The sequence below is a fragment of the Theropithecus gelada genome, chromosome 9 (genome assembly GCF_003255815.1).
Source record: "Theropithecus gelada isolate Dixy chromosome 9, Tgel_1.0, whole genome shotgun sequence".
Classification (NCBI taxonomy): domain Eukaryota; kingdom Metazoa; phylum Chordata; class Mammalia; order Primates; family Cercopithecidae; genus Theropithecus; species Theropithecus gelada.
The window spans coordinates 58,664,757-58,687,256 of NC_037677.1; the positions used below are offsets into that span (position 1 = coordinate 58,664,757).

Consider the following 22,500-nt stretch of genomic DNA (forward strand, 5'->3'; position numbering starts at 1 on the left):
ACTGTACCCCATAAGTATGTACAATTAATTATGTGTCAAGAAAAATAATAATAAAACAATAAACATTTTAAAAGTCAGACAAAAAAAAGAAAGACTGCCTTCAAAGTAGCAGCAATAACTTACTTCTCTATAAAAACAATGAAGACCGGAACAATGAAAGATATCTTGAAAGTCCTAAGTTAAAAATAATTGCCAACTCATCATTATATATTTTGCAAAAATATCTTTCAAAAATAAATGGAAAATAAAGACATCTCCAGCCAAGCAAAAATTGAAGCATTTATAACCAGCACACTTATATCAAGAAAAAAAAGAAAGAAAGAAAGATCTACAGGCAGAAAGGAAATAACCAGATTAAGATCATGGATATTCAGAAAAGAATGAAGACCTAAAGAAATGGTAAAGATGTCTGTAAAACCAAAATGCATATGTTGTTTATATAGAAAATGCCAAAGAATTTACCCAAAAAACTCTTAGAACTAACAAGTGACTTTAGCAAGGTCATAAGATACAGGGCAAATATACAAAAAAATCTATTCTATTTCTACATACTAGCAATGAACGCTGGAATTCCAATTTTTATTAGGTTGATGCAAAAGTAATTGATGTTTTTGCCATTATTTTCAATGGCAAAAACCACAATCGCTTTTGCACCAATCTATTAAAAGCAATACTGCAGTCAGGCATGGTGGCTCATGCCTTTAATCCCAGCACTTAGGGAGGCCAAGGCTGGAGGATCACTTGAATCCAGGAGTTGGAGACTGTAATGAGCTATGATCACACCACTACACTCTAGCCCAGGTGACAGAGTGAGACCCTATCTCACAAAAAAAAAAAAAAAAATTAAGAAAAAAAAGCAATACCATTTACAACAGCACCCCCAAAATGAACGATTTAGTTACAAATCTAACAAAATATGTGCAGGATCTGTGTGTTGAAAACTACAAAATACTGACAAAAGAAATCAAAGAACTAAATAAATGGAAAGATATGCCATGTTTATGGATTAAAAGAATCAAATCATTAAGTTGACAATTCCCCCCAAATTGATCTATAGATTCATTGCAACCCCAATCAAAATCTCCGTATACTTTTTATTATCACTACCAACAAATTGATTCTAAAATGTATATGAGAAAGGCAAAAGATCTAGAATAGCCAAAACAATTTCAAAAAGTAGAAATAATGTTAAAGAACTCAAACCACCCAATTTCAAGACTTACTCTAAAGCTACAGTAATCAAGATAGTGTGGAGCTGGGTTCTGTGCCTTGCACCTGTAATCCCAGCTACTTAAAAGCCTAAAGCAAGAGGATCACTTGAGCTTGAGAGTTCAAGGCTGCAATGAGTGAGCTGATTGTGCCACTACACTCCGGCATGGGCAACAAAGCAAGACCTTGTCTCAAAAAAAAGAAAAAAAAAAGTATGGTATTGGCAAAAAGATAGACATGTAGATCAATGAAACAGAACAGAGTCTAGAAATAAACCCAGACAAATAGAGTCAGCTGATTTTTGACAAATGTGCAAAGGCAATTCAATGAAGAAAAGATAGTCATTTCAACAAAAGGTTCTAGAATAATGAACCTCAATCCATACCTCACGCCTTACACAAAAATTAACTCAATACTCCTAGATATATACCCAAGATAATTAAAAGCATATTTGTGCTCAAAAACATGTACGTGAATATTCATAGAAGTATTATTCATAATAGCCAAAAAGTGAAAACAACCCAAATGTCCATCAAACGATAAATGGATAAGTAAAATGGGTATATCCATAAAATGAAATATTATTCAGCCATAAAAAGTCATGAAGTACTGACACATGCCACATAATGGATGAACCTTGAAAATATTATGCTAAGTGAAAGAATGTACAGAGACAAAAAGTAAATTAATAGTTACTTAGGGCTGAGGGGAGGAGAAACTAGGAATCCCAGCAAATAAACATGGGAATAAAATGCCCTAGAATTAGATAGTGGTGATAGTTGCATAACTTTGCAAATGTACTAAAGACCACTGAATTATGTAATTTAAAGGGGTGAATTTTATGGTATGTGAATTATATCTCAATAAAACAAATATATATACATATATAATTAATTCTAGGTGGATCATAGGCTGGATACAGTGGCCCATGCCTATAATCCCAAAAATTTAGAAGACTGAGGTAGGAGGATCACTTGAAGCCAGGAGTTTGAGACCAGCCTGGGCAACAAAGCCAAACCCTGTCTCTAAAAAAATTAACAATTAGCCAGGTGTGGTGGTGTGTGTCTGTAGTCCAGCTACCTTGGCAGGTTGAGGTGGGAGGATCCTTTGAGCTCAGGAACTTGAGGCTGAAGTGAGCGATGACCACACTTTTGCATTCCAGCCTGGTTGCCTGGGTGATAGAGCGAGACCCAGTCTCAAAAAAAAAAACAAACAAACAAAAAAATAAGATCATACACCTAATTGTACGATGTAAAACTATAGTACTTCTATTAGAAATACAGGAGAAAATAATAATGACCCTAAACATGATCCAAAAAAGCATTATCCATAAAAGAAAAAATGACAATTTTAACTTTACTACAATTAAAAACTTTTGCTTTGCAAATGACATTGTCAAGAGAATGCAAAAGCAAACCATAGATTGCAAGAAAACATTTGCAAATCATGTTTCTGACAAAGACTTGCATATAAAATGTATAAATAATGCTCAAAATTCAACAATAAGAAAACAAGCAACCCAATTTTATTTTTTCTTTTTGAGAAGGAGTTTCGCTCTTTTTTGCCCAGGCTAGAGTGCAATGGCGCAATCTTGGCTCACTGCAACCTCCGCCTCCCGGGTTCAAGCAATTCTCCTGCCTCAGCCTCCCAAGTAGCTGGGATTACAGGTGCATGCCACCACGCCCAGCTAATTTTTTGTATTTTTAGTAGAGACAGGGTTTCACCATGTTGGCCAGGCTGGTCTTGAACTCCTGACCTCAGGTGATCTGCCCACCTTGGCCTTCCAAAGTGCTGGGATTACAGGCGTGAGCCACTGTGCCTGTCTGCAACCCAATTTTTTAAATGGCAAAAGTTCTGAACACACACTTCACCAAAGAAAATATATGGAGGGCTAATAAGCACATGAAAAGATGCTGAACACAATTAGTCATTAGGGACATGAAAATTAAAACCACCATGAGATACTAAAAAAAAAACACAAAACAAAACAAAAACCTGACAATATCAAGACAATGTCCAAGTACTCCACCAAAGTGTGGAGCAATTGGAAACCTCAAATATTGCTGGTGGAAATGCAAAATGGTACAGCCACTTCGGAAAACAATTTGGCAGTTTCTTAAAAATCAAACATACACATGCAATACGAACTAACAATCCCACTCCTAGGTACTTAGCCAAGATAAATGAAAACCTATGTTTATAAAAATAAATAATTTTTTAAGAGCTTTATTTATAAATACCAAAAACTGGGAGTAACCCAGAGGTCTTTCAGCTGGCAAATGGATAAACATTATATAGTGCAACCATACAATTAAACACTGTTCAGCAATAAAAGGAACAAACTATTGGTTCACACAACATGTATGATGAATCTTAAATGCATTTTGCTATGTGAGAGAAGTCAGAGCCAGAAGGCTACGCAGGAAAACAGATACATCCAGGGGTTAGAATTGGAGAGAGGTTGACTGCAAGGGGAAAACACGGAACAAGGGAATTTTGGAGTAATAGATTGTTCTAAATCAAGACTAGTGGTGGAGGTACAACTGTGAATTTCACAAACCTGTAGAAGAGTACACAGCAAAGAATAAAATTTATTGTACGTAAATTTAAAAAAATCAACCAGGATGTGGGGAAAACTCAAAATGAAATACAAATTATAACAAAAAAATAGATATTGGTTGGTTGGTTAGTTAGTTTTGAGACAGGGTCTCACTCTTTTGCCCAGGTTAGAGTGCAGTGGCTTGATCACAGCTCACTTCTGCCTCAGATGCCTGGGCTCAAGCAATCCTCCTGCCTCAGCCTCCAGAGTAGATGAGACTACAGGTATGCACCACCATGCTCAGCTAATTTTTTTATTTTTAATTTCTTTTTTTGTAGAGATGGGGTCTCACCATGTTGTGCAGGCTGGTCTCCAACTCCTGGCCTCAAGTGATCCTACCACCTCAGCCTCCCGAAGTGCTGGTATTATAAGCATGAGTGACAGTGCCTGGCCAAAAAATAAACATTGTTTCCATAGAAAAATTATATCATGTGTGGTTTAACATATATGTAGAACTAATATAAATGAAAACAATAGCATAAAAAATTGGCAGTGGGCCGGGCATAGTGGCTCATGCCTGTAATCCCAGCACTTTGGGAGGCCGAGGCAGGGCAGATCACGAGGTCAGGAGATAGAGAACATCCTGGTCAACATGGTGAAACTCCATCTCTACTAAAATACAAAAAATTAGCCGGGCGTGGTGGTGAGCACCTGTAGTCCCAGCTACTCAGGAGGCTGAGGCAGGGGAATCACTTGAACCCAGGAGGCGGAGTTTGCAGTGAGCCAAGATTAAGCCACTGCACTCCAGCCTGGTGACAGAGCAAGACTCTGTCTCAAAAAAAAAAAAAAAAATTTGGTGGCAGTAAATAAAGCTAAAGTATTCCAAAAGTATTCCAAGGTGCTTGCCTAGAATGAGAAGTGGTAAAAGTACTATTTCATATTGGACTTTAATAAATCAAAGATGTATATTGAGTGCTCCAGGCAACTATTAAAACAGTTCTAAGAGAATGTATATTAAGATACTAGAAGAACAATAAGAAAAATACTTGTTATTAGTTATACAAATTTCTGTAGCCTCCTTAAATTTCTCCCTGAAAATAGGCTTTTCTTTTCTGCCAGATGACCAAGCTTCAAATTTTCCAAACTTTTACTCTCTGCTTCTCTTTTAAATATGCTTTAGTTTTAGGTCATTTCTTTGCTCGTGCATCTCACTGAGCTTTCTTAAAACAATTATTTTAAATTATTTGTCTAGCAATTCACAGATCTCCATTTCTTTGAGGTCGGTTACTGGAATATTATTGTGTTCCTTTGGCAGTGTTGTTTCCTTGATTTTTCATGTTCCCTGAATTCTTGCATTGTTGTGGCATCTTCACATTTGAAGAAGCCTCCACTCTTTACCAGCTGGCTTTGGGAGATAAATGACTTCACTCATGTGTTTCCTCCACATCTCTTATTCCTTGTTAAGGGGGGTGAGAGTCTTAAGATTGTATGCTTTCTCTATATTTCGCAAAGCTATCCAAGACTCTGAGGGTCTCTCCTTTGTTTTCCTTAGGTCAGTGCCCTGAAATGTTCAAGTTCACGTCCCTTCTCCCAATCCCACAGATTTGAGTTGGCTGTTTACATGAAATATTTGCACCTGCTGTCTGCAGGGGCATGCCCAGGAATCCAGGTTGCTGGAAGAGTTGCAGAGCATTTGGGGTGCCCACAAGCCCAGTGGGGACCACAGGCAAGGCATCCCAAGTGGGTTCATGGAGAAGCTTCTTGACGAGGTCCACAGTGTTTAGTAGAGTCCCCAGACTCTCTTTCCTACTCCTATCCTCTGCCACCCACTTAGCTTTGCTAATCACCTCAGTATCCTGGGTTGTGCAAAAAATAAGTGAGCAGCATCCCACATGGCTGTGGGAACCAAATGCTCACTCAGTGTCCTTAAAGATGAAGTGAATTTCTTGTAGTGTCCTTAAAGGTGAAGATGTTGGGATGTTGGACCAGGTGTGGTGGCTCACACCTGTAATCCCAGCACTTTGGGAGGCCAAGGTGGATGGATCACTTGAGATCATGAGTTCGAGACCAGCCTGGCCAGCATGGCGAAACCCTGTCTCTATAAAAAATACAAAAATTAGCCAGGAGTGGTGGCTTTTCCATACTGACAAGATCACAGGTCTATGGGGGTCTCTCTTGGGACTGAGCTGTGCCACCTTGCGGGAGTGGTGACATGAGTCTAATACAACTGTTCTTCTTACCCTCCTGAACAAGTCGATTCTTGGATTTGTTGCTCAGTGGTATGCTGGAACTTGTCCATTGGATTTCTGAACTCCCACAAAGGTATTCTCATTGTGGATAGGAGACAAATGCAAAAAGCCCCTATTCTACCATCTTGCTGACATCACTCTACCTCCATGGTTTCTAAAGAGAAACCAACTGTATTAGTCTGTTCTCATGCTGCTAATAAAGACATATCTCAGGCTGGGTAATTCATAAAGGAAAGAGGTTTAATGGATTCACAGTTCCACATGGTTAGGGAGGCCTCAAAATCATGGCAGAGGGCAAAGGAGGAGTAAAGTCACATCTTACATGGTGGCAGGCAAGAGCATATGTGCAGGGGAACTCCCATTTATAAAACCATCAGATTTCGTGAGACTTATTCACTATCACAAGAACAGTATAGGGAAACTGATTGAATTATCTCTACCTGGCCACACCCTTGACACATGGGTATTATTACAATTCAAGGTGAGATTTGAGTTGGGACACAGAGTCAAACCATATCACCAACTATTATTCTAATTGTTTTCTCATATAGTTAAGGTGATATTTTGTTTTTTTAATCTGTCTGCTTTCAAGATTTTTTACATTATCTTTAGTTTTCAGTAGTTTAATTATCATATATCTTAGCATGGATTTCTTTGGGTTTACCCTATTTGGAGTTCACCCAGCTTCTTGAATTGTAGGTTGATGTCTTTTGACAAATAGTGACGTAAAGGTTTCCACCATTATTTCTTTTCAAACTGTTTTAGCCCCACTTTCTTTCTCCTTTCCTTCCCAGATTCTGGTATCCTGAATGTTAGGTATTTTGTTATATATCTACATGTCTCTGAAGCTCTGCTCATTTTTGAGTCTATTTTATTTGTGTTGTTCAGATTGGGTAATCTCCATATTTCCATATTCTAGTTTGCTGATTCTTTTCTCTTTCTTCCATTCCACTTTCCTCCGATCCCATCCACTTGACTTTTTATTTTAGTTATTGTATTTTTAGTTATAATATTTTTATTTGTTTTTCCTTTTATATCCTATTTTTTGACTGAGGCTTTCTAGTTTGTCATTTGTTTCAGAATGTTTTGTTTTGTTTTGTTTTGTTTTGTTTGAGACAGGTTCTCACTCTGTCACCCAGGCTAGAGTATAGTGGCGTGATCTCAGCTCACTGCAACCTCCACCTCCTGGGTAGCTGGGAGGCAGAGATGCTAAAATTATCTGACAGATTTGAAAGCAGCCATGATAAAAATGCTTCCATAAGCAATTACAAACATTCCTGAAAAAGGCCAGGCATGGTGTAATCCCAGCTGTTTGGGAGGCTGGGGCAGGCGGACCACTTGAGCCCAGGGAGTTGAGAACAGCCTGGCCAATACGGTAAAACCCCATCTCTACTAAAAAAATTAGCTGGGCGTGGTGGTGCACGCCAGTAGTCCGAGCTACTTGGGAGGCTGAGGCCTCTACCTCCATGGTTTCTGATGAGAAACCAACTGTATTAATCTGTTCTCACACTGCTAATAAAGACAAACCTGAGACTGGGTAATTTATAAAGGAAAGAGGTTTGTAAAGGAGGCCTCAGCCTCCCAAGTAGCTGGGAGGTGTGCACCAACCACCACGTCCAGCTTTTTTTTTTGTATTTTTAGTAGAGATGGGGTTTCAGCATATGGGCCAGGCTGTTCTCAAACTCTTGGCCTCAAGTGATCCACCTGCCTCAGCCTCCCAAACAGCTGGGATTACACTGTGCCCGGCCTGTTTCAGGAATGTTTATAATTGCTTATGGAAGCATTTTTATCATGGCTGCTTTCAAATCTGTCAGATAATTTCAGCATCTCTGCCTCTTGGTGTGGCTACTTATTGATTGTTGCAATGGTTAATATTGAGTGTCAACTTGATTGGATTGAAGGATGCAAAGTATTGTTCCTGGTTGTGCCTGTGAGGGTGTTGCCAAAGGAGATTAACATTTGAGTCAGTGGACTGGCAAAGGCAGACCCACCCCGAATCTGGGTGGGCGCAATCTAATCAGCTGCCAGCATGGCCAGAATAAAAGCAGGCAGAAGAACGTGGAAAGACTAGGCTGGTTTAGTCTTCTGGCCTACATCTTTCTCTCATGCTGGATGCTTCCTGCCCTCAAACATCAGACTCCAGGTTCTTCAGCTTTGGGACTTGGAGTGGCTTCCTTGCTTCTTGGCTTGCAGATGGCCTATTGTGGGATCTCACCTTCTAATTGTGTGAGTCAACACTCCTTAATAAACTCCCCTTTATATATACATCTATCCTATTAGTTTTGTCCCTCTAGAGAACCCTGACTAAAACAACTGTCTTTTTAAATTCAGTTTGACATCTTCCTAGTTTTTGAGAAGACTTTTTGGTTTTTTATTAAAACCTGAACATTTCATATTATGTTAAGAGATGATGGGACTTTTTTAAGCCTCTGTTTTAACTGACTTTTTCTGACACTGCTGTGGTTGGGGGAGGGAGGAACACCATGTCATTATTGCTAAGTGCAGGTAGCAGTCCAGTTTCTCCACTCAGACTCCATTGATACCTGAAGATGAGAGTTCCTCATTATTTCCACGCAGGGGCGGGACTTCCAGCTTCTCACATGGTCTCCACTAGACTACAGGAAGGTACTGCATTACCAGCTGATAAGAACAAAAGTCCTTGCTCCTTACTTTGCATTTTCTGATATCATTCTGGTAGAGTTTTGGAGTACTTTATTACAGACTTCCAAGGGTTAAATATAAGCTCCTCACTTAGCCTTTGCTAGTGGGAGTGGAGACCTGTGTTTTCTGTGGTGTTTAGCTACAGTAGAATGATTATTGTCTAAAAGTTTCCTATCTGGCTAGGCTACCCTTTTCCTGGTCCTTTGACTGGAAAGAGCAGGCTTTTGTTGAGGATTTATTTTGTTTTGTTTTCAGTCTACCCTCTTTGGCATTTCTGAGTTGCCAGCTTCTTTAGCTCCCAGCCTGGGATATATGAGACAAACATAGAGAGTTCACCAGGTCATTTCTCAGGTCCCAAATGTCCCTTGAGTCCATTGAGTGTCTTTCTTCTTTTATCCACCCTTCAGAGTTTTCTAATATTTGTTTACATATAATGACCATGGTTTTTAACTATACTTAGAGAAAAGTAAGCCCACTTCATATTCCTCTAAGTGGAAGTTCTAGAATATAGATCTAAAGTACAAAATGCTCTTGATCTAATGGACATATTTTAGAGCACTGTATTCATAAATTTCAGAATTCATTTTCTTTTCAAGATGGACTATAAGACAACTCCCAAGAAATTTTAAAGTATAAAAATCATATGGAATGTGTCCTTTGACCATGATGAAATTAAGCTAAAAATCAATAACAAAAAAATAACCAGTACCTTACCTAACACTATATACAAAAGTTAACTCAAAATGAATTAAAGACCTAAACAAAAGTTAAAACTATAAAACTCTTCAAGGAAAAGATAGAACAAAAGCTTCATGACATTGTATTTGGAAATGATTTATTAGATATGACACCAAAGACACAGGCAACAAAATAAAAATATAGTCACATCTCAGAGATAGTGCGAGCTCAGTTCCAGACCACCACGATAAAGTGAATATTACAATAAAGCAAGTCACATGAATTTTTTGTTTCCCGGACATATAAATGTTCACATTATACTGTAGTCTATTAAGTGTGCAATAGCATTATGTCTTAAAAACACTGTATATACCTTAACTTAAAAATACTTTATTGCTAAAAAATGTTAATGATCTTCTGAGCCTTCAGTGAATCATCATCTTTTTGTTGGTGGAAGGTCTTGCCTCAATGTTGATGGCTGGTGACTGATCAAGGTAGTGGTTGTTGAAGGATGCAGTGGCTGTGGCAATTTCTTAAAATAAGATAATAATGAAGTTTGCTGCATCAATTGACTCTTCCATTCATGAAAGATTTATCTGTAGCACATAATGCTGTTTGATAGCATTTCACCCACAGTAAAACTTCTTACAGAGTTAGAGTCAATTCTGTCTAAACCTGCTGCTGCTTTATCAACTAAGTTTATGAAATATTCTGAATGCTTTGTTGTTATTTCAACAATGTTCACTGCATCTTCACTGAGAGTAGTTTCCATCTCAAGAAACTACTTTCTTTGCTCATCCATAAGAAGCAACTACTCAGCCAGGCACGGTGGCTCATGCCTGTAATCCCAACACTGAGAGGCTGAGGCAGGCTGATCACTTGAACTCAGGAGTTTGAGACCAGCCTGGGCAACATGGTGAAACAGTATCTCTACCAAAAATGCAAAAAATTAGCCAGGTGTGGTGGCATGCACCTGTGGTCCCAGCTATTCAAGAGGCTGAGGTGGGAGGATCACTTGAGCCCAGGAGGCAGAGGTTGTAGTAAACCAAGATCACACCACTGCACTCTAGCCTGGGTGACAGAGTGAGACCCCCATCTCAAAAAAAAAAAAAAAAAAAAAGAGAGAGAGAGAAGCAACTACTCATCTTATCTGTTTAAGTTTTATGATGAGATTACAGCAATTCAGTCATAGGTTTGGGCTCCACTTCTAATTCTAGTTCTCTTGCTATTTCTACCACATCTGCAGTTACTTCCTCCACTAATGTCTTGACATCCTCAAAGTCATTTATGAGATCAGATGAGGGTTGAAATCAACTTCTTCCCAACTCTTGTTAATGCTGATATTTTTACCTCCTCCTATGAATCACAAATGCTCTTAATGGCATCTAGAATGATGAATCCTTGACAGAAGATTTTCACTTACTTTGCCCAGATCCATCAGAAAAATCACTATCTCTGGCAACTATAGCCTCTCAAAATGCATTTCTTGACTATTAAGACTTGAAAGTTGAAATTGCTCCTTAATTCATTGACTAAAGAATGGTTGTTGTGTTAGCAGGTATGGAAATATCAATCTCTTTGTACATGTCCATCAGAGTTCTTGAGTAACTAGATGCATTGTCAATGGGCAGTGATATTTTAAAAGAAATCGTTTATTCTGAGCAGTAGGTCTCAATAGTGGGCTTAAAATATTCAGTAAACTATGCTGTAAACAGATGTGTTGTCTTGCAACTTTTCCATATAATGAAAGTAAAGGCCAAAAAAAAAAAAAAAAAAAAAAAGATGTGTTGTCACCCAGGATTTCTTTTCCCATTTAAAGCATACAGGCAGATTAGATTTAACATAAATCATTTTTTCATTGCCTCTCTTCAGCATAGCATAATTCCTTTGTTTAAAGACAGGATCTTGCTATGTTGCCCACACTGGAGTGAAGTGGCATTATCATAGTTCACTGCAGTCCCTTAACTCCTAGGCTCAAATGATCCTCCTGCCTCAGCCTCCCAAGCAGCTGGGACTACAGGCATGTGCCACCATATCTAATTTTTTTTTTATTTTTTGTAGAAATGGGGTCTTGCTATGTTGCCCAGACTGGTCTGGAACTCCTGACCTCAAGTGATCCTCCCACCTCAGCCTCCCAAAGTGCTGGGATTATAGGCATGATCCCACCATGCCTGGCCTAGCATAATTCTTAAGGGCCCTAGGATTTTCAGAAAGGTAAATGAACACTGGCTTCAACTTAAAGTCACCAGCTGCATTAGTCCCTAACAAGAGAGTCAGCCTGCCTTTCCTTTGAAGCTTTGAAGCCAGACATTGACTTCTCTTCTCTATCTATGAAAGTCCTAAATGGCATCTTCTTCCATTAGAAGGCTGTTCCATCTAAACTGAAAATCTATTGTTTAGTGTAGCCACTTTCATCAATTGTCTTAGCTTGATCTTCTGAATAACTGGCTGCAATTTCTTGATCAGTACTTGCTGCTTCACCTTGCACTTTTATGTTTTGGAGATGATGGCTTCTTTCCTTAAACCTCATGAGCCAGCCTCTCCTGGCTTCCAACTTTTCTTCTGCAGCTTCCTTACCTCTCTCAACCTTCATAGAATGGAGTTAGAGCCTTGCTCTGGATTAGGCTTTGGCTTCAGGGAATGCCATGGCTTCTTTGATCTTCTACCCAGACTAGTAAACTTTCTTCATATCAGCAATAAGGCTGTTTCACTTTCTTATCATTCATATGTTCACTGGAGTAGCACTTTTAATTTCCTTCAGGAACTTTTTTTTTGTATTTACAATGTGGCTAACTATCTGGTGCAAGAGGTCTAGCTTTCAGCCTATCTTGGCTTTTGATGTGGCTTCCTCACTAAGCTAAATCATTTCTAGCTTTTGATTTAAAGTGAGAAGTGTGCAGCTCTTTCTTTCACTTGGACCCTTTAAAGTCAGTGAAATTTCAGGTCTAATATTGAAATTGGCCTAATTTGAATTGGCCTAATATTGAAATTGGCCTAATTTCAATATTGTTGTGTCACAGGGAATAGGGAAGTCCAAGGAGAGGGAAAGAGACAGGGGAATGGCCAGTTGGTGGGGCAGTCAGAATACACACAACATTCATCGATTAAGTTCACCATCTTACAAGGGCGTGGTTCATGGTGCCTAAAACAATTACAATAATGACACCTAAGGTCATTGATCACAGATCACCATAACAGATACAATAAGAATGAAAAAGTTTGAAACACTGTAAGAATTACCAAATTGTGACAAAGAGACACGAAGTGAGCACATGAACACATGCCGTTGGAAACATGGTTCTGATAGGCTTGCTTGATGCAGGGTTGCCAAAAATTTTCAATTTGTAAAAAGCACAATACATTCAAAACACAGTAAAACAAAGTGCAATAAAATGAGGTATGCCCATACACAAATTAAGCATCATGAAAATTAAAAACTTTTGTGCATCAGACGGCATCATCAACAAAGTAAAAAGGTAGCCTACAGAATGGGAGAAAATATTTATGAGTCATATATCATATTACAGATTTATATCCAGAATATGTAGAGAATTACTAAACTCAACAACAAAAATATCAGACAGACCAATTCAAAAATGAACAGAGGACTTGAATAGACATTTTTCCAAAAAAAAGATATATAAATAGTCAATAAGCATATGAAATGACACTCAACATCACTAATCATTAGGGAAATGCAAATCAAAATCACAATGAGATACTACCTCACACCCAATAGGGTGGCTGTTATTTTTTAAAACCCAGAAAATAAAAAATTGTTGGCAAGGATGTGGAGAAATTGAAACCCTTGTGCACTGTTGGTGAAAAGTAAAACAGCAGGGCCATTATGGAAAACATTAAGGCAGTTTCTCAAAAAATTAAAAACAGAATTACCACATGACCTAGCAATTCTTCTGCATATATGCACCAAAGAATTAAAAGGAGGATCTTGAAGAGATATCTGTACACCCATAGTAATAGCAGCATTATTCACAACAGCTAAAACATGGAAGCAATCTAACTGTCCACTGATGAATAAATAAACAACATGTGGTATATCTATACAGTGGAATATTATTCAGCCTTAAAAAGGAAAACAATTCTGACACATGCTACAACATGGATGAACTCTGAATATGCTATGCTAACAGAAATAAACCATGAATAGACACAAAAAGTCACAAAATGATAAATACTGTATGATTCCACCTCTATGAAGTACCTAGAGTAGTCAGACTCATAGAGACAGACAGTACAAAGGTGGTTGTCAACAGTTGGGGAGACTGGAAAGTTACTGTTTAAAGGTTATAGAGTTTCAGATTTGTAAGGTTAAAAGAATTTTGAAGATGGATGGAGGTAATGGCTGCATAACAATATGAATACTTAACACTACTTAACTGTATACTACTTAAAATGGTTAAGATGGTCAATTTAATGTTACTTATATTTTACCAAAATAAAAAAACTTGTATTAACAAAAGATAGTTAATCCCCAAATATTTAGAAATTAATTATATACTTTAAAATAAAAGTAGAAAACATAATGTGATTGTGTGATCTCTATCAGTATGTTACACTTCTTATTTGACAACATGTATAAAGACATTTTTTTGTGAAATGGTGCTTTATACAGTAGAGGCCTTCTTATTCCATACAACCTGGATTTGAATTTAGTTGATTTATCAAAAAAGTCTGTTAATTTGTTACAGAATAGGGAAGGAGCCTTTTTGGTTTTATATGAATAGTCTATGAAAAATAAATAAGAAACTGACATCATTAGCTACCTTTAGGGAAAGGAATGAGGAAGATGCCTACTCAGAATGATAAAATTTATAAAATATTTTGATAATGATAGCAACTGGATAATATTTATGATAATATTTTTAAATATTTAAAGTAAGTTAAAGTAGCGTAATCTTACACATTTTCAGTTAAAGTATACAATTATGCATTTATCTAGCCATCTTTTCATCTAGACCTAACCCTCACAGTTCGACTGTTTGGATTTCTACGTAGCTTTTCTTACAGAAAAACTAAACTTTCAGTGAGTCATCTGTGAGTTCTAGTTTTGTATTCTTTAAGGCATAGTGAGAATTTAAAAATAATCTTCATGCAGAATGCTTTACATATGGAAATTCCTTCTGAAAATTGGTGATTTTTTTCTCCAATCTTTTCTAGTTTTCACAGCACTCTAAATTCAAAATAGTATTTTTGTTATTTGTCTTTATTGAGGCTTTCTAAAACATTCTATCTAGTTAACATAGAAAAACAAAATATTTATTTCTGGGTATAGTTATATTTAATTATTTACATGATCTAAACAAATTATTAAAATGACAAGTACAACTGACATAAGCAGGTTTACGAACATATACAACTGATTTGTAGTAGCATCCAGCACAACTGGTGGACATATTGAGAGTAGTAAACCAGTCACGAGTGTTTATTGTACTAAAGGCATCACTCCATATGTTTTACAGAGAGAATGAAGAAATATTTAAAAGGAGGTCAATTAACAGAGCTTCTACTATACATTTGGAGATCATGATATTTTCACTAATAACCAAGTTTACTAAATGAGAGTCTCACTGGGCCTGCTTTAATGAATAATGACACACATTAGTAACTAGCAAGATTAATTTGAAAACAGACAAAATGCTAGAGGCTTTAGACAAAGTAAGGTATTTTAAATAGTTTAAATATATTCTCTGCAATCTTGTTTATGCTGTTCACCTAATAAACAAAGACTGAAAAGAACAAACCAGAGAACAAAAAGAACAACCCAACCTGTCTGTAAAGATTTAGTCAGGTTGCTTTAGCCAGGCATAGTGGCTCACACCTGTAATCCCAGCACTTTGGGAGGCCAAGGCAGGCAGATCACTTGAGACCAGGAGTTCGAGACTAGCCTGGCCAACATAGTGAAATCCCATCTCTACTAAAAATACAAAAATTAGCCATGTGTGGTGGTGCATGCCTGTAATCCCAGCTACTCAGGAGGCTGAGGCAGGAGAATTGGTTAAATCCGGAAGGCAGAGGCTGCAGGGAACTGAGATTACGCTGCTGCACTCCAGCCTGGGTGACAGAGCAAGACCCTGTCTCAAAAAAAAAAAAAAAAGATTTAGCCACTGTCATCCAGCCACTGAAAGGATCCTTGGCCTTCAGTAGGCTGTAACCTTGGGAGGGTAAGGGCCAGTTGTGCCTTGTTTACCATAACATTCTCACCATCTAGCACACCATCTGACACAAGTGAGTGATCAAATACTGCTTAAATGCATGCATGGATAAATGAGTGAATGAATGCTTGCAGAGAAGTGTAGAAACTATACTCAACATTAGAGTGTCCACTCACTCCAGACAGAGACAAGTGTGAACTAAGAAAGAATCAGGAGAAGGGCCAGGACAGGGCAAGAGTGAGGCAAGAGCAGTTCAGCCTGAACAGGCCCACTCTGCTGGCCTTATACTGGCTTTACATGGTGCAATGTGGACCCAACAGCCTTGCTGTCCACTACCCCAATCCTCCCTGAAGCAGACCCTCACGCAATCCTTATTTACATCACTAAAGTCGCCCAGAACCACTTTCTAACTATATGTGGGATCAGTTAGACTGGGGTGGAAACCACAATAAACAAATTGTGACATACACCTGTCCCTGGAATCATGCAATTGTTTCTCTCAACTGAAGTTCTCCCCTAGCCTTCCCACTTCTTTCAAGGCAGAGCCAAGCAGCCACCTATGAAATGGCTTGGAGGAGGGGCATGGTCCAAGCCTGTTTCGACCAGTCAGATTCTTGCTATTGGAAATTTGAACTGAAAATATGGAGGACAGAGGTGTTTGGTAAGTAACAGAACTAGAAGCTCTGAAAATATACCAAGGGACTTCTGACTTCTCACATAATGGAGTTTGGAGGTCTACAGAACCTCTCCCCAAAAAGCAATGATGAAGCTGAACAAAATTGTCAAAAACCACTTCAGCACTCTAGAATTCTACCAAAGGGATACAAAAACTGAGAAATATTTTTAATGAAAACTACTAAACTTTAGGTAAAAACAATATGAGTCTATAGCTGCCCACACCCCATGTCCCTAACCCCAGCGCCTTCTGGCACCATGACAACCAACAGCTTTGCCACTGATAATGGAAAGGACACACTTGATTCAGAGCACTGTCAGATGAAGTGATCTCAATGGCAAGCAAACAGGAAGGACCAGTGGCTCCATCAATCTGAGGCTCCAGTTCCATTTCAGCTAAGCAAAGGACTGATGGACTAGTGGGGATTTATCAGTAAGTTTTAAGAGGTAAAACTTAAGCCACAGGGGATTCTTCACATATCCTGGGTTGGCCAGAGGCTGTGTGTATGTATAATAGACACCAAAGAGGACCAAAGGTACCTACACATCCCTGGCCAACAGAGCCTGTGCACATGTGCAGAGGAGATGTAAAGAAATGTTAAGGGTACCCACATATCTGTAATTAGCATTCTAGAACAAGAGTAGAGAGAAGGGGCAGAAAAAGTATTTGAAGATAAAATGACCAAAATCTTCCCAAATATAGCTTTACACATCTAAGAAGCTCAATAAACCCTAAGTAGGATATATAAAAAGAGATCCACACCTAGATCCACAGAGTAAAACTGTAGAAAGCCCAAGATAAAGAAAAACTCTTGAAAACAGAAAGAGAAAAACAAGTCACCATGTACAGAAGAACAACAAAACAATGGACAGCTAACTTCTCATCAGAAACAATGGAGGCCAGAGACAATGGAATGACACATTTAAAGTGCTACATGAAAAGAAAAATGTTCAACTAAAAATTCCATATACAGCTAAAATAATCCTTCAACGTGGAAGGGAAATAAAGATGTTCACAGATAAACAAAGACTGAGATTATGTGTTGCTAGCATGCCTGCCTTACAAGAAATACTAAGTTAAGTCCTTTAGGCTAAACAGACAAGAAATACTAAGTAAAGTCCTTTAGGCTAAACAGAAATGCCCCTACATGATAACTCTACAAAAAGAAACAAAGAGTGCCAGAAATGATATATATGTTAGTAAATATAAAAGATTCTTTGTGTATATTTTTTCTCACTTCTTCTCTTAGCTTCTTTTAAAAATGCAAGGTTGCAATAAAAAATAATTATAACACTGTATTATTGGGTTTATAACATATTTAGATGTAATATAAATGACAATAGTACAGAAGAGAAGGGAAGAAAAGGAGACATATTGGAGTAAAGTTTCTATATTTCACCAGAATTAGAGTAGCATTTTTCTGAAATAGATCGTGATAAATTAAATGCAGTTGTAATCCTTGGAGCAACCACTGAGAAAATAAAATGAAGATAATTGAAATTGTTATTTTTAAACTAAAAATACGATTATTTAACATAAAATAAGGCAGTAAAAGAGAAACAAAAAATACATTAAGCAAATACAAAACAAATAGAAATGGTCAGGCATGATGGCTCATGTCTGTAATCCCAGCACTTTGGGAGGCCAAGGTGGGTGGATTGCCTGAGCTCAGGAGTCTGAGACCAACCTGGGTAACATGGTGAAACCCCATCTCTACTCAAATACAAAAAATTAGCTGGGCATGGTGGCACATGCCTGTAGTCCCAGCTACTCAGGAGGCTGAAGCATGAGAATTGCTTCAACCCAGGAGGCAGAGGTTGCAGTGAGCCAAGATCACACCACTGCACTCCATCTTGGGCAACGGAGCAAGACTGTCTCAAAAAAGAAAAGAAAAATGGCAGGTGTTAACCCAGTCATATTATTAATCACATTAAACGGGAACAGACTAAAATATCCATTCAAAAGTCAGAGATTGTCAGACTGGATGAAAAAGCAAGATCCAACCGAATGCTGTCAACAAGAGACACAAAAATAGGAAGAGATATTCCAAGCAAACAGTAACCATAAGAGAGCTGGAGTGGCTATATTACTATCAGACAAAATAGATTTTAATACAAGAAATGTTATTAGAGAGGCCAGGTATGGTGGCTCCCACCTGTAATCCCAGCACTTTGGGAGGCCTAGGGAGGGTGGATCACGAGGTCAGGAGTTCGAGACCAGCCTGGCCAACATAGTGAAACCCCATCTCTACTAAAAATACAAAAATTAGCAGAGTGTAGTGGCATGCACCTGTAGTCCCAGCTACTCAGGAGGCTGAGGTGGGAGAATTGCTTAAACCTGGGAGGCGGAGGTTGCAGTGAACTGAGACTGCACCATTGTACTCCAGCCTGGGTGACAGGGTAAGACTCTGTCTCAAAAAAAAAAAAAAGAAAGAAAGAAATGTTATTAGAGACAAAGGATGTTTTATAATGATAAAATTGTAAATACATTAGGAAATACCAATTATAAATATATATGCACTGAACAACAAAACCCCTAAATACATAAAGCAAAAACTCATGAAAATGAAAGGAGAAATAGATAATTCGACAGTAATACTCAGAGATTTCAATAGCTTACTCAGTAAATGCAGGAAAAAAACACCTGACAAAATCCAGTGCAAATTAATGACTTGAAAAATCATTATGGACATTTGAAAAGTCACTTGGACAACTGGATATCCATATGCAAAAAAATAAACTTAGATTCTTACCTCATACCATACACAGAAATTAACTTTAAATAGATCACATGCAAAAAGTTAAACAAGGCTGAGCATGGTGACTCACAACTGTAATCCCAGCACTTTGGGAGGCCGAGGCAGGTGGATCAACTGAGGTCAGGAGTTCAAGACCAGCCTGACCAACATGGTGAAACCTCATATCTACTAAAAACACAAAATTAGTTGGGCATGGTGGCACACACCTGTAATCCTAGCTACTTGGGAGCCTGAGACAGGAGAATCACTTGAACCTGGGAGGTGGAGGTTGCAGTGAGCCAAGATCACACCATTGCACTCCAGCCTGGGCAACAGGAGTGAAACCAAAAGTTAAATTTACACCAAGCATGGTAGCTCATGCCTGCAGTCCCAGCACTCTGGGAAGCCAAGGCAGGTGGATTGCTTGAGTTCAGGAGTTCAAGACCAGCCTGGGCAACAAGGTGAAACCCTATCTCTCTCTATTTAATAAAAAATAAAACATTGTTTTAATTTATATAAAAAAATTTTAAGTTAAATATACTTAGCACATGACCTAGCAATCCCACTCCTAGATATATGCCCAAGAGAACTGAAAACATGGCCACACAAAAACTTGTACATAAATGTTCGTAACAGCATTATTCATCATAAGAGCCAAAAAGTAGAAACAATCCAAATGTCTATCAGCATAGGAATGGATGAACAAAATATTGTGAATCCATATAATGGAATATTATTTGGCCATAAAAAGGAATGAAGTTCTCATACATACTACAACATGGATGAATCCTGAAAACATTCTACTGAGTGAAAGAAGCCAGGCATTAAAGGCCACATATTATATGATTCTATTCATGTGGAATGTCTAGAATAGGCAAATCCATACAGACAGAAAGAAGATTAGTGATTTCCAGGACTAAAGGGAGGGAAAAGTGGGGAGCGACTATGAATAGATATAGGGTTTCTTTTTGGTAATTAAAATGTTCTGGAATTAAATAGAGGTGATATTTGTAGAACTTTGTAAATATACTAGAAACACATACTTTTACCTTTCTTAGGTGTAGGCTTAATGGTATGTGAATTATATCTCAGTAAAATTATTTTTAAAAAATGGATCACAGACCTAAATGTAAAACCTGGTTGTCTGGGGCTGGGGTTGGGGCTGGAACTGAGTACTAACTGAAAATTGACTCAAGAGGATTCTTTGGGATGATGGAAATGTTCTAAAACTGGATTGTGATCATTGCTGCTCTTTATAAACTTACTAAAAATCATTGGATTGTTCATTTATAATGGATGATTTTATGATATGTAGGTTTCACCTAAATAAAGCTGTTTAAAAAATGAATCCAGTGAAAACAGAAATCAAAACATCACATAGTAAATAGCTGGGGAGAAGCTGGGATGAGAATTTATCTTAAAAATGAAATAAAGGAGGATAGGAGGTACTAGGGTAATGAATGTTATGTTTCTTCACCTCTTTATGGGCTATAGTTCGTGAAAATTCATTGAGCTGTACTTTTGGGATACATGCACTTTTGTGTATGTATTTCATATCACAACAAAAAGTTTCTTAAATGACATGGGCCTGGGAGGGGCCATGAATGAGCCAATTAACAAGTTATAGAAGCTAAGAGGCTCAGCTGTGCAGCTGCTCTTGGGTCTCTATGAGATTTTCTGCCTTCCTTATTGCCACCATTTTACAGTAATACCCATTTCTAGAGCTAGCCTGAGCAAGTTTCTGTTTCTTACTATTTAAAAGCCTCATTAATACATCCACAAATACAGCTACTGAAATTAATGAAATCCACAAATACACCTCCAGAAGGGCAGGGGATTTTGTACATTGCTAAATCCCCAGTGTCTAGAACAGTATCTGCCAGGTTCTTATGTATATTTCTTGAATGAGTAAACGAATGAGCAGAGGAATAGCTGTAGAGAAAGGAAGGTGTAGAGCAAGAGACTTGCAAACACAGACATTTTTCAATGCAGCCTGGCCAGTGTCAGGGGTGGGGGTCAGAGGATGAATAATGCCTCCTGGGAATGTCAGGAAAATGTCACAGAGGAGGAGACCTGAGAGCTGGGTCTTGAAGAATGAGTAGGAGTTTGCCAGGGAAAGAATACAGGAGAGTAGGATAGACAGAAATAAACACAGATAGAATCACACTGTTCTGAAAGAGGCTGGCATTCTTGGGGACCCTAAGAAGGCTCATGTGGCAGAAGAGCAGGGTCACAGTTGAGGACAAGCAAGAGATAAGGCTGGAGAGAGAAGCTGGGGATAGACGGAGAGGCTCACCTATTCCCAGCCAAGACATTTCAACAGACTCCCGTAGGAATCACAGCCAGAAGAGAATTTTCACCGCGGATCAAATTGGCTTTTTAGGAAGCTCACTTTGGCTGGGGCAAGGAGAGTTTCTCCTCTGAGTTCATGGGCCATCTCCTCTGTTGGTATCGACACGTCCTCTCCTCAATGTCTCTCTCTTTCTCTACATTCTCTTCTCTCTCTCCCTCCCCCGCCCCATGTTTTCATATCTGGATATCTCTTTTCTGCGTGTGGATTTCTTTCCATTTTTCTCTCAAGACATCACTCCTTGAAAATGTCCCTCAACCCTTTCCATCTTACTTGTGCCCAAACAGCTTTGATTCCATCTTCAGGACTCATTCATCTCCACCAGGCTGGAGTCCTTCATAAAGAAGTAACACAAGATTTCCTCTTGAACAACAAGCTCTTCCCGGCTTCACCAGTTACAGATGAGAAGCCTGGAGGAAGGGAAGTATCTGAGCCACCCTCTACCTGGCCCAGAAAGAGTGAGCCACCACCCTCCAAGACCTGCATGGATCCAATGAAGCAGAAACACCATGCTCTCCTCTCAGGCATCCTGATGCCACTCACAATGTGAAAGGGGCCAATGGCTCAGAAGCCACTGCCCTTCCGGCCTCCTCCAGCAAATCCTAATGCCCAGTTCTCATGCCGATGACCTTCCACTCTGAAATGCTTCCTGGCATCCACCCATCCTCCCAGGAGCTGGACAAACCGATCAAGGAGAAAACAGCCCCTCTACCACGCTGAGCCAGGGACCCCCCTCTCCAGGACAATTCTCTTCCCTGAGACAAGAGGGTCAAACTGCTCTTCTAGATATGACCTCAGAGATGTGCAACCAGGGCCCTGGCCCAATTTATCACCACGGGGCTATAATTAGGTTTGTTAACATACAGTCTAGTGTAGTCTTGTTGACTAGGAACTTAATCACGTTACTATTGAGTTCCTGTACGCATTGCTCGGGGTGACTGTTTTACTTGTAGAGTTATAGCCAAGCCCAACGGGAGGAAATTAGCTTTGGACACAAGTTTGGAGGGGGGTTCTTTTTCCTCTTGACTTTGTCTCTCTCTCTCCCCCCTTCCATGTGAAAATATTTAGCAAACAGTGACAATGATGAAAAACAGTAGGAAACAAAATGTTCTACATTAGTATAAAACATGAAAAATGCAGAAGGACCCTTAGCGGTACAACATGTGTTATGCTGGCTGGCAGTCCATTAGCTCTGATAGACATTTCACTTACCTAAGTCAAATATAAC

The 22,500-nt window shown here is 38.7% G+C and overlaps 1 long non-coding RNA gene across 1 annotated transcript in view; it reads right to left on the minus strand.

Annotated features, from left to right (window-relative positions):
- Positions 1-22,262, minus strand: part of LOC112631759 — a 56,329-nt gene extending 34,067 nt beyond the window's left edge. The window contains exon 1 of the long non-coding RNA XR_003121187.1: positions 21,546-22,262. This is a non-coding gene — a long non-coding RNA (uncharacterized LOC112631759). The remainder of the gene's footprint in view (positions 1-21,545) is intronic.
- Between the last annotated feature and the right edge of the window lie 238 nt (positions 22,263-22,500).